This window comes from Schistocerca serialis, chromosome 3, assembly GCF_023864345.2.
Source record: "Schistocerca serialis cubense isolate TAMUIC-IGC-003099 chromosome 3, iqSchSeri2.2, whole genome shotgun sequence".
Classification (NCBI taxonomy): domain Eukaryota; kingdom Metazoa; phylum Arthropoda; class Insecta; order Orthoptera; family Acrididae; genus Schistocerca; species Schistocerca serialis.
The window spans coordinates 226525759-226538658 of NC_064640.1; the positions used below are offsets into that span (position 1 = coordinate 226525759).

General features: G+C 36.3%; 1 protein-coding gene and 1 pseudogene across 1 annotated transcript in view; both read right to left on the reverse strand.

The window, feature by feature from the left end:
- LOC126470764 (glutaryl-CoA dehydrogenase, mitochondrial-like) overlaps positions 1–12900 on the reverse strand; it is a 413687-nt pseudogene that overhangs the window by 372930 nt on the left and 27857 nt on the right.
- Positions 1–12900, reverse strand: part of LOC126469965 (glutaryl-CoA dehydrogenase, mitochondrial-like) — a 533971-nt gene that overhangs the window by 13580 nt on the left and 507491 nt on the right. The window lies entirely within an intron of this gene.

The window sequence follows — 12900 nt, forward strand, 5'->3', positions numbered from 1 at the left end:
TCCAGTAAATGTTCAGTATTTATGAGAAATAACATGTTCTTACGTAGTACTTGAAAGTCAGTAATAAAAGTTAGTGTGATCTTATAATCTTTTAAATGAACAGATGCATCACCCATGGGGCAAGTGAACAGCAGATCTATTTCCTAATTCTTGTCAGTAAACTTTTACTTGTGTTTTCTCTTTGTATCAAACTGATGTTAGACATATGATTTATCTGTGGATAAACAATAAACTAAACAATTGTGGCTTCATACGTCTACAAACATTATTCATTGTATAGGAATCATAGCCAGAGTTAGGAAATTGTATGTCCTGTTTTCCTCATTATATTTTCCACACACAGTCAAACATCAGTTCAGTGTCAGTTATTATTAATAAATTTTATGGACAGAAAACTAGAACTTACAGTGTTGACATAAAATTTACACTTCATATTGCAGGTAAGTGTGGCTTGGTGGTAAAGTGCAATCTTTGGATTGGTGACTGATTTACTTTTTCTATTCCAGGTAAACTTTGAGTAAAACACACTGGATATTCTCATTCACAATACAGCAATAAATAAATAAATATGTAGAGTATTATTTACATATTTTAGAATCACAGTGAATAAGTATTGTCACACATACCTCAGAAAATACAGCAATGCATAAATATTCAGTAGCAACACAATATTTAGTCCAGTTTTTAGCTAAATGCTTGTATTCCAGTTATAGCTCTCCCAAGAATGATAGCACGGATATTGTGAGTACCTATAACAGATTGATCAAGTGCAGTTGTCCATTATTTGCATTCAGGAAACAAAGAGGAAAAAGACAGAAAAGTATATGACCTTACCTTCATATGTATTGACTGATTCCAGATTCAGAACATGTCTAATAATATGATATTCATCAGAAATGCCATTCCCACCCAACATGTCACGGGCAGTGCGTGCAATGTCCAAAGCTTTTCCACAGGAATTACGTTTCAGTATTCATATCATTTCTGGAGTACACCTTAAAAGAATATGTACAAAATGAAACTTTACTTATATGGAGAAAATGAAGATGGTTTAATATGTAAGTGAGAAAGTGAGGAATTTGTGTAAAATCTTGAGAACAGCTATTTTTATTATATTATTATGAAACACGCAATAACAAATGGCTTTTCATGTAAGACAACTTTTGTTGGTGAAACTGAAGCATATAATTAGGAGACCACTCTTGCATCACAACATCCAGTTTCATACTACACCTAGTCACCTAATAGATAGCTGCCTCATCTTGACATACAAGACAGCTGCACATTATCAGAACATGGAGTCTCCATGTCCCCAATGCATGGTTAATGACACCCCAGACCAATTCAACTGGGATTATGTGCAATCAGGACATCCAATATCCCTCAAACCACTGTAGCGTGATTTTGACCTGTTGGTATGGATTGTGTTTTCCTGGGAACGCCACATCTGGTAGGGAGACCATAAACTATGAAGGAGCATATGTGACTAATAAAAATACTGGCATATTCCACAGCTTTCATAACGCCTTCTATAACAACCGCAGGTCCCAACAAGCTCTATGTCACCTTTTCCGAACCTTCATCTGAGTTGCCACTCTGCTACTAGGAAATTCATATTTCAAACTCTAATCTCTAATAGGTTACAATATAATTAGTTTGCGTTTGATAAATATTAGTGATATCAGAATATGAACATCCAATAACCTATGCTACTTTTGCAGTAATCATTTCTAGCTTCTAAATTATCAAAATGTGACCTCTGTTGAAGTTGATCAGCAGTTTTCTGTAATCTCAGAATACGGAGTACACTGAATGACTTAATTGCAGTCTTGGCACCTGTCATGCCATGAGTACATTAACTTGAGATAGTTGCTGTGTAGGAAAGAGAGTGGTCCTGTTTTCAAAGTGAACACTTCGGCATGCCACATGACTGGCAGTCATCAAATTTTGTACTGGTCAATGGCATAACAGTTGAGAGCAGGATGTTAAAGATATGCAATATTAGCACCACTCTTTCAAGGGTGTTCCTGAGGACTTGCTTATAGGGAAAATAACTACCACCAAGGTCATAAGTCATGAGAAATAACACAGTGATGAAAGAGATTGCCACTAGCTCCATTAGTTAGTGCAGGTTGTAAGATGTAAGTGGTGTGCCACAGCCAGTTCAATGCAGAACAACAACAATGTCATTTTTTCCTCTGTCATTCCTTAGTTGCTTCAAATTTCATGGAGGTACGTTTCAAAACTGTAAGTCAATGAAAGTTAGATTGTCTATTCCATATAAATTTCACTTCTTTTATTCATGAAGCATCTTCAGTGGCCTGTAATACATTTTTCTTTTTATACATAAAATAAATGTATTACGTAATAGTTACAATATGTTACTATGTTACATTTTGCCATGTTTTTCTCTTGTTTTTTAGATTATAAACAACTTTTATTACACAGATCTTGTGAGGTTCAATTGTCATTTGGTGTTACTTCCGATTTTCAGTATTGTTAGTACATATGTGTGGTCCTGTAGCTGTGTTCGTTCGGTCCCCATGCTCCAGCTGGCCGATTTCTGGCAGTTTTTTCACCCACATTTATTACAACACATTACTTGCACTTTTCATTTTGTGATCAATATGTGCTTGTTTACAGTATGTGGTATTGCCAACTATCACCATGTGGTTTATCTTTTGTCTTTTATGTGTGGTTTCATATTTTTCAGCTGTTTTGTGTGTATGTTACATTATTTGTGAGAGCAGTCTTCTTTTTCCTTAAGTGAATAAGTGTGTGTGTGTGTGTGTGTGTGTGAGAGAGAGAGAGAGAGAGAGAGATGGGGCGGGGGGGGGGGGGGGGGGGGGAGAAAGAGTCATCAATTATTTACTCTGGTTAATGTTTCCGATTTCTGTTTATTATTGTTTTAGTGGCTAACATGATCAGAGAGTTATTGATTACATTAATTAGGTCATTAATTACTTCCTTTTTCATTGCATGGGCTCTTTGTATGTGAAAGTTTTCTCGTAATGTCAGGAGTTTTTTGTTGTGACTGTTCACTCTTCTCACATAAAATTATTAGAGTGAACGATCACAACAAAACTCCTCATATTAGAAGAAAACTTCCACATGCAAAGAGCCCTTGCAATGAAAAGGAAAGTAATTAATGACCAAATCAACACAAGCAATAACTCTCTGATCATGTTAGCCACTAAAACAATATCAAACAGAAATCTGAAACATGACAAGAGTAAATAATTGATGGATCTCTCTCTCTCTCTCTTGCTCTCTCTCACTCTCTCTGTCTCTCTCTCTCTACACACACACACACACACACACACACACACACACACACACACACACACACACAAACACACACACACAGCCACACACACACACACACACACAATATTCACAAAACACACACTCTCACAATGAACAACAGATTTACATATAACACAACACACACACACACACACACACACAATAAATGAAAAATGATAAATGTGGGTGAACAAACACCAGAAATCGGCCAGCTGGAGTATGGGGACTGAATGAATACATCTCCAGAACCACATATGGACTAACAACACTGGAAATCATAACACCAAATGATAATTTAACATCACAAAATTTGTGATACAAACGTTGCTTCTAATCTATAAAACAAGAGAAAAACATGACAAAATGTTACACACTAACATTCTGCAACTACTACATAACACATTTATAAAAACTAAAACTTTGTGTTCTGCCTTATGGCAGGTCTTGTCATGGAGGAAGCCTCAACAGAGAGGTCCACCCCATGAGCGTCTAGGGAAGTGATTCCAGTGGTGGTTTCCTGTTGCCTTCCACAGATGATGATGAAATGATAATGAGGACAACAAAACACCCAGTCCCTGGGCGGAGAAAATCTCCAACCCAGCCAGGAATTGAAACCGGGCCCCATGACATGACAGACCGCCATGCCGACTTCTCAGCCATCAGGGCGAACACACATTTATTATATGTATAAAAAAGAAATATTTATAACATGCCACTGAAGATGCTTCACAGACAAAAGAAGCAAAAGGCATATGGAGATAAACACACTGCCTTTCATTTAGTTGCATAGATGGAACATACCTCCATGAACAACAATGATGATTGGTCAGCACCCACAATCATCCTCTCACTATAATGTGTAGAAGTCACCACTCTCACATGCTTATTGAACATCAAAGAGCATGGATAGTCATATCATCACTGGACACTGACAGTAAAGAAAGTTACCTGAACTGACGAGCTGCAGAACACACTGGTACACTCTTATGGCGGGGTACAATTACACCAAAAACCAGGTGAGCTGTTTTACCAAAAGAACACCATTCAGGCCAGTAGCAGTGGTATAACCATATGGTGGACATGTACGTGGAATGAAATGTGGTTCCTGGTATGACTAACATTGTTCCTCACTGGTGAATGATACAACCACCTTCAGCCCAATCAGGTGCACACTAAATCTCTCACCTCCCTCTCCAGGTGACTTGTACCTTTAGAAAGACATTCCCTTATCTAGTTGCTCCCAAATTGGAACACTGCATGAAATGAGAAAGTTTTCTGGTCCTCCAGGTCACCTGACCTTAATCATATTGAGCACATATAGGACACCATATGTATGTTTCTTGGATCCATTTCTGGCCAATTTCTGTGTGTTGTGGTCAACAGTTGAGTAGTTACGGATCAGGGTGGCTATCTACACACACTGTTTCACACAGCCCGAGCAATGACATGTCACTGCTGTCATAAGGCCAAAACGTTTTGCTAGATGCTATTAGGTTATATTCCTCATTACTCCATAATACCTCTGGTATTATGACATCCCCCCTGGGTTACTAGGTGAGCTCAATCTTGACAGAAGGATGTTCATAATATTAATATTATAGGCAATCGGTGTGTGAGGAATTTTCTTAAGCTTGGTCTTCAGTTTTTCCCAATACCCACCCGTCATCCGTTTAAATTTGTTGAAATACTCCGAGACAGTCGCTGTGTGAAATGTACTAACTTATCTCATGTTTAAAACAATTTTATTTTAATAGTAAAAATTGCACAATTTAAATTGAGTTTGTTGTATATAAATCAATATCTTGTAGGAATGAGTCATTTTACATTCCATCACAAATTATTTTGTGAATGTTGTTATGGCATCAAAATTTGTAAGGGTTTTTTTTTTTTTTTTTTTTAAAAAAATATGCGGATCTGATTTGGTAATTCTTACCCATCACCTTTAACACATTAGAATTACATAAATTCTTCTATAGAATAGAAGGAGGTGTCAAGGAGAAACTTTCTCAGTTTGTCCTCAAATTCTGCTTTGCTGGCTGCCAGACATTTTATATGCCTCATTAAGTGATCAACAATTTTTGTTGCAGCATTACACCACCCTTTCTTTTGCTAAAGACAACCTTTATGGGGAGTAATGGATGTCATTTTTCTTTGTGGTATTGTAATTATGTACATCATAATGTACTGTAATGAACTGTAATGGATTATTTACAACAAACTTCATGAGGTAATAAATATACTGTGAAGCAGAAGTGAGGACGCCCAACTCCTTAAACAAATGTCTACAAGGTGATCATGGGTAAGCTACCACACATTATTCTTGTTGATAAATAATTAAACTTTAAGTGTTTCATGATACAACACTGGAAAATTCTTACTCTTATCAGTAAGTATGACAAGCACACTTTTAGGATCCATTTTAGAAGTTCTGGGCATGTTATTCATCTGCAAATGTGTCACATGACACACGAAAGTCATGTTTTTTTATCAACAATCACATTAAAGAACATTTTGAAGTTTTCAACCTCAGATGATTTTCACGAGTATTCATTTTACAGGGTGATTATAATTACAGTTAAACTTTCAAAACACTGTAGAAATAACACCACTAGTCAGAATGATGTCAAATTGCAATGGAAAATTATTGGAGAAGGGGAAAAACGTATGGCAGATGAAAAATATAGTATGAAAATTGATCAACAGATGGTGCTGCATGTGACAGAATAGGTAAATGAAAACACCTGTCATGCGCACGACACATTGAAGTTGGTATAAACGCTCCAGGTACACGGCTTTTCCTCCTTTCGCATCTGCGATGTTCGCAATGACTGTCTCAATGCAGAATCACGCTCTGCTTGTAAAGCTGTATTACAAGAACGATGACTGTGCACACATCATTCTGTGGAAGTACTGGACACTGTAGGGTTTTAAAAAAGGTTTTGGTCCAATGACTGCCGTGGGTCTGGAGAAAATTATTCATAAATTCGAAAAGACGTGTTCTTTTGGTGAGCAACCTGATAGACAGAGGAAACAAATTGATTCGACGTCAGTGGAAGCAGTGGCCACAGCAGTGCAGGAGGAGACAAGTGGTGGTGTGCGAACGTGTAGTGCATGGAGAATTGCCTGAACATTGGACATACCCATGAGCATTGTGCGTAAAATCCTACAAAACACTCTTCTTTGCTACACATTCAAAATTACCCATGTGCACGAGTTGCTTCCTGTTGACCTGCCAGCAAGAGAGACCTTTGCTTGCATGGAAGTGGACAATGATTGGCCAGGGAAGATTTTGTGGAAAGATGAAGCCCACTTCCATCTGACAGGGTATCTCAATACACAGAGTTTTCGAATGTGGGCAAGAGAAAATCCACACGCAAATCAACCGGTTCCACTTCATCCTGAAAAGGTCACTGAGTGGTGTGGGTTTACGGCATCATTTATCATAGGGCCATATTTTTTCGAAGAGACAGGTGCTTCTGGTAAGTGCTATGAGTGTCTCTTGCGCAATCTAGTTATTCTAGCTCTCCAAAAGCCTGGATGTGTGGATGGGATCATTTTTATGCAAGATGGCACACCTCTGAACATTGCAAATCCAGTTAAGCAGCTGCTGAAATCCCATTTCAGAATTGCTAGAATTATCAGCCGCCATTTTCTTACAGCCTGGCCATCCTGATCACCTGATCATAACCGTATGACTTCTGGCTGTCCGGCAGCCTGAAAGATGATGTGTTCAGTGTTCCGACTGCAAACTTCACTGCATTGAAGGCACGCACTGTGCAACACATTCTGAACGTGACTCCGTAAACACTTCCATTAGTTGTGTAACATTCTGTTCCTCAATTTCAACTTGTTGCAGAAAATGGTGGACAGCATACTGAACATTTTTTGGACCAGTCACACAGAAATTAATAATGTGGTCTGATTTTGATTGATGCTTTTTGTACGGTTTTTGGTCTCAGGACAATTAAAAACTGATGTAAGTGATGCTTTTTATGTGATTTTTGGCCTCAAGACAATTAAAAACCAATTTTTCCCATCCAATGTGATATGAACTTGCCGTGGTGGATGGGCTTACGTAACTAACAGTATCACACCTGTACACGCATGCAAACTGAGTAGTTAAGTTTGTTTAACGTCAAACGTACACCTTAGGCATTGTTGTATGATTCATTTGTCATTTGTAGTCGACCACTATTAAATTATAATGCTTACAGTGCCATCTATTGCTACATTTTGTAACTATTTATTTTCCGTATGCCATATGTTTTCCCCCTTCTCCAGTAACATTCCGTTACAATTTGACGTTATTCTGACTAGTGGTGTTACTTCTACAGTGGTTTGAAAGTTTAATTTTAATTATAATCATCCTATATTATATCTTGCATGATTGCCCAATTTTGGCCTTGCAGGCCATTTTCAAGCATTGTAGGTGTTGATGTGTTGTGCAGTTACCCTGTTATTAAACAGTGCATACAGCCGATCTGAAAGCCAGCACATGACGTGCAAGTATGGCTGTGGTACCCCATGTGAACCAAATACACAGTTACATCAATTAAATATCTAAGTGTAAAGTTGCAAAGCAATATCAAATGTAACAAGCACATGACATCAGTTGCAGGGAAGGCAAGTGGTCAAATTTGTTTTATTGCAAGAAGTCTTTTTAGTATGGCTCATCTCTAAAGGAGGCCACATACAGAATACTTCTTGAATACCACTAGAGTCTTTGAGACTCTACCAGGTAGCATTAGAGTACATCGAAGCAATTCAGAGGCACGTTGTTAGATTTGTTATTGATAGGTTCATTCATTATATGAGTATTATGGAAATCCTCTGAGAACTTGAATAGGAGTCCCTGGAGGAAAGACGACATATTTTTAGTGAAACACTATTGAGAAAGTTTAGAAAACCAGCATTTGCAATTGTCTGCTGAAGAATTTTACGGCGCCCAATGTACATCTTGTGTAAGGAATATGAAGTAAACATAAGGTAAATTTGGGTTCATACACAAGCAATTAGACAGTCTTTTCCCCCTCACTCCATTTGCGAGTGGAACAAGGAAGAGAATGACTCGCTGCTGTGCAAGGTAACCTCTGCCAAGCACCATAAAGTGGCTTGTGGAGCATGTATGTAGATGTAGATGTCTACATCAATTTATGGAAGTAAAGGAAAACATAAATAACTTTGAGAGGATCTGAACTCTCCTCCATCAAATTTGTGTCCAGTTCCTGTAATTAGTACTCTTCCTTGGGAACTTTGCAGTGTAATAATGAACCTCAGAATATACTGTAACTAAGTACATGATTTCACAGTACTCTAATCAAATGAGTCATTTAGTTTACAAAGGACTTACTCAGTGAAAAATATAGTAACATGCTAGCCATTTATATGCTCGTCCTTTAATTAATATTAAGCTATCTTTAATCTCCATTTTTCAACATACATTGATTTATACTTAACTATATGTGCAATGTCACATACACTTTACAGTCTTGTACATTCAGAAATTTTTCAATTGTATACAAGCAAAATGGCACAGTGTAAGGCACTCAACTCATTCGGTTCAAATCCCCACCTGGACATCCTGATTTAGGTTTTCCTTGATTTGTTTAAACAGTTTAAGGCAAATGCTGGGAAAGTACCTTGGAAAAAGGGCACAGCTGATTTCCTCTCCAACCTATTTCTAATGACCTCATCATTGACAATGTTAAGCTCTAATATTCCATCCTTTTCCTATGGAGATGGAGATGTCAAGCAGACATTATTTCAGTTTGCGTTTGAAGTTAATTATATTGTATATTAGATTTTTCACATACTTGGATAAGGGGTGAATTAATTTTGGGACTGCATAACCCACTGCTTTCTGCATCACACTAAGCCTGAGTGAGTTTTGTTACCAGGAATTTCTGAGTTGAAAGTGAACATCTTCATTCCCAAATGAATTACATAGCATTTCTTGTGTAACTTTGAAAATTATGACATAAAAGTAGTTACAAGTCAATGTGTCTTTATAGAGGCAGTTAATACCACAGGACAGAATTCTAGGATGAAAAATGTTATTTTTCTTTAATATACCTTATATTTTACCCTTATTTAAAAACTTTATTTTCAGTAATGAACAAGTTTGGATTATCTAAGTTTTTTTCAACATATTTCAAATTAAGTTTTGATTTGATTGAATATGTTGTTTTCTCTTTGTGATTAAAATCAGAAATATTACATATTCTTATTCCTCAAAAATTAGTACACTTACAAATTCTTATCCTTCAGGTGACCCACATGAAGACATGCTTGAAGACCTATTGATATTTCTGTAAGCATATCTGCTAATTTCTTCTGAATGAGCTGGGTGGCTGCTAAAGGCCGTCCAAACTGGTGACGCTCTAGTGTATATCGACGTGCTTCTGATAAGCAAAACTCTGCTGCACCCAGGGCTCCCCAACCAATACCTTAATGAGCATTACTAAGACAGGTAAAAGGTGCCTGGGGAAAAAGGGCACAAAAAAAGAACCTTAAGTTACAACAGATCCAACACTTACAATAAAAATGTGAAATATGGAAGAGTTTATTTTGAATATAAATAGAAAACACAGAAAAATTTTATCATCTTCACTTCAAACATCAGGCCTTTTTTAGTTTTGCCTGTTACAGTATGCATCAATTCCTCAGTATTCTTCGAGTTCATTATATCCACATTGTGTAAACTGTATGAACCAAATGAGTATTGATTATATAATCCAATGTGCCTCAACTAAGAATACATTTGCAATGTTTACCAAGATTCATCCACAAGATAACAGATCGTAGGGATGAGAGGGTTTTTTTTTTCTTTTTTTTTTTTTCTTTTAGGCTTTGAAGAATAAATCAGATCAGCCATCATAAATGAGTGTAATGAATACAACTTTAATCTACGTGACAATCTGATTGTTGATTTGGAAATTATGTAAATATCTGGAGATGTGTATTAAGGTCAGTGAGAACCTAGGGATGAGAGCTACTTTTTTCTTCTAGGCATTGAAGAATAAATCGGATCAGCCATCAGACATGAGTGTAATGGATACAACTTTAATCTGTGCGACAATCTGATTGTTGATTTGGGAATTATGTACATATCTGGAGATGAGAATCTAGATTATTCCATGATTGAACTTAGAACATCCAAAGTGATTGTGTCAACAATTTGCTTACAGTACTTCATGAAATCGATGCTCAGCTGCAGGATGATTTGCCTCATAATGGGGAAGAAGAAGATAATTTGAAAAAGAGTAGCAACATAATTGTACAAATTTTCTCACTTTAGATGAAAGAGTAGTGCCTCAAACTAATTATATTTTCTTAAAATTAGTAGAAATGGTCATACATATTGCAAATCTTTAACTGGCAATACAATTATGGAAAATAATTAGTTTTATTTCCTACAGATGAAATTATGCTGTTTTGATATCAGCCTGTAAAAGCAGACATAAGTTTGTATCTTTCAACTTTAAACCTGCCTATCTCCTACCGCTTATTTTTCAAAATATTTTGGAAGACTATTTATGATCAGATTTATTGACATGTTGCAATTCCTTTCTGATTCCTTCCCAATTTGGTTTCCATATAAGATACTTCACAGAGGATGCTATAATCATTTATAGGAATAAAATACTTTGTTAACAGTATCCTCTGAGAATCTTTTTGAATTTTTGGACCTCTTCCAGGTTAGACTTACAAAATTAATACAGCATGGGAAATCAGATAGTATAGACTCTTTCAGTGTTTTACCCTCAACCTATTCTTATCTTGATTTTTCATTAATGGCTTTCCAATGATGGTAAATAATCAGGCAGCAATGGTTGCCAATAAAATAGCTGTACAGATCAAGTATTACTACTACACAACACAAGCCACAAAAATGTCAGATTTGTTAATACTATTTTATAATAGTGAATGACACTGTAAGTCATTGAAATGAGATAAATGTGCTGGAAATTCAGAACATACAACATGTAAGGTTCCTATGTAGCCAAACAGACAATTAAATTGGCAGCTTATTGATAACTAACTGAAGCAACAAAGTTTGCTCCAAAAATTATTTTCTGACAGTATGACAGACAAGTGATTCTGTTATATTCTTTGTGTATTTCTATCATCTGCATTAATGAAAAGAATTTACATTTCATAGGCTATAATTAAACAGAAGAGGGAAGTTCCACGATTGTAATAGGCTTGTCTCTCTCACACACATGGCAAACATGAAAAAGCCAACACACATTACAAAAAGATGGGTAGAAAAGGACTCGCCAAAGGTGGATGTACCAGAATTTAATGATGCTAAATATACAATTATGTACCAGTTTCTGAGAAGACATAAGAAAGGAAAAGAAATACGCCTGATTGGCTGACTTTGAAGTAAAGATGTTGTAAATACAATAAATAGCTACAAACCCACAAATGAATCCATTTCAAAAATTTACAATCACAATGTACTATCTTTGCATGACAAGACTATGAAATACACAGCTCTTTTTTTCTTTTTATTTACACATCAAGTTCCGTAGGACCAAATTGAGTAGCAACTCTCCAAGGTCATGCAACATGTCAGAACATGAAATTACAACATACAAGTAATAACAGATAAAATAAAATGTATACTCAAAAAAAGACAAGCCATAAGTTTGAGTAAGCACAATCAACAATATAACATAGGAATGAGCTTAATTTTTCAAGGAACTCCTCGACAGAATAGAAGGAGTAACACATGAGGACTCTCTGCAGTTTCAATTTCAAAGTGCATAGATGACTGCTAAGATTTTTGAACTCCTGTGGTAGCTCATTGAAAATGGTTGCAGCAGTGTACTGCACACCTTTATGCACAAGGGTTAAGGAAGTGCAATCCAAATGCAGATTGGATTTCTGTCTAGTATTAACTGAGTGAAAGCTGCTAACTCTTGGGGACAAGCTGATATTGTTAATAAGAAATGACAGTAAAAAATAAATATACTGAGTGGCCAATGTCAATACCCAGACTAGTGAACAGGGGTCAACAAGAGGTTTGCGAACTTATTGCCCAAACTGTGCATTTCTGAAGCACAGATATCTTTTGAGAATGATAACAGTTACCCCAAAATATAATACCATATGACATAAGACTTATGTCATAAGTGAATGAAAATAAGCAAAGTAGACTAACTTTCATGTTGAACGATCACTTACTTCAGATACCATTCGAACAGTAAAAATGGCATCATTAAGTCTTTGGACAAAATCCTGAATGTGGGCTTTCCATGACAGTTTACTATCTATCTGAACACCTAGAAATTTGAACTGTCCAGTTTCATTAATCATACGCCCATTCTGTGAAATTAAAACGTCAGGTTTTTTTGAATTGTGTGTTAGAAACTACAAAAGCTGCGTCTTACTGTGATTTAGAATTAGTTTATTTTCTACAAGCCATGAACTTATGTCATGAACTGCACTATTTGAAACTGAGCCAATGTTGCACATAACATCCTTTACTACTAAGCTAGTGTCATCAGCAAACAGAAATATTTTAGAGTTACCTGAAATACTAGAGGGCATTGCATTTATATAAATAAGGAATAGGAGTGGCCCCAA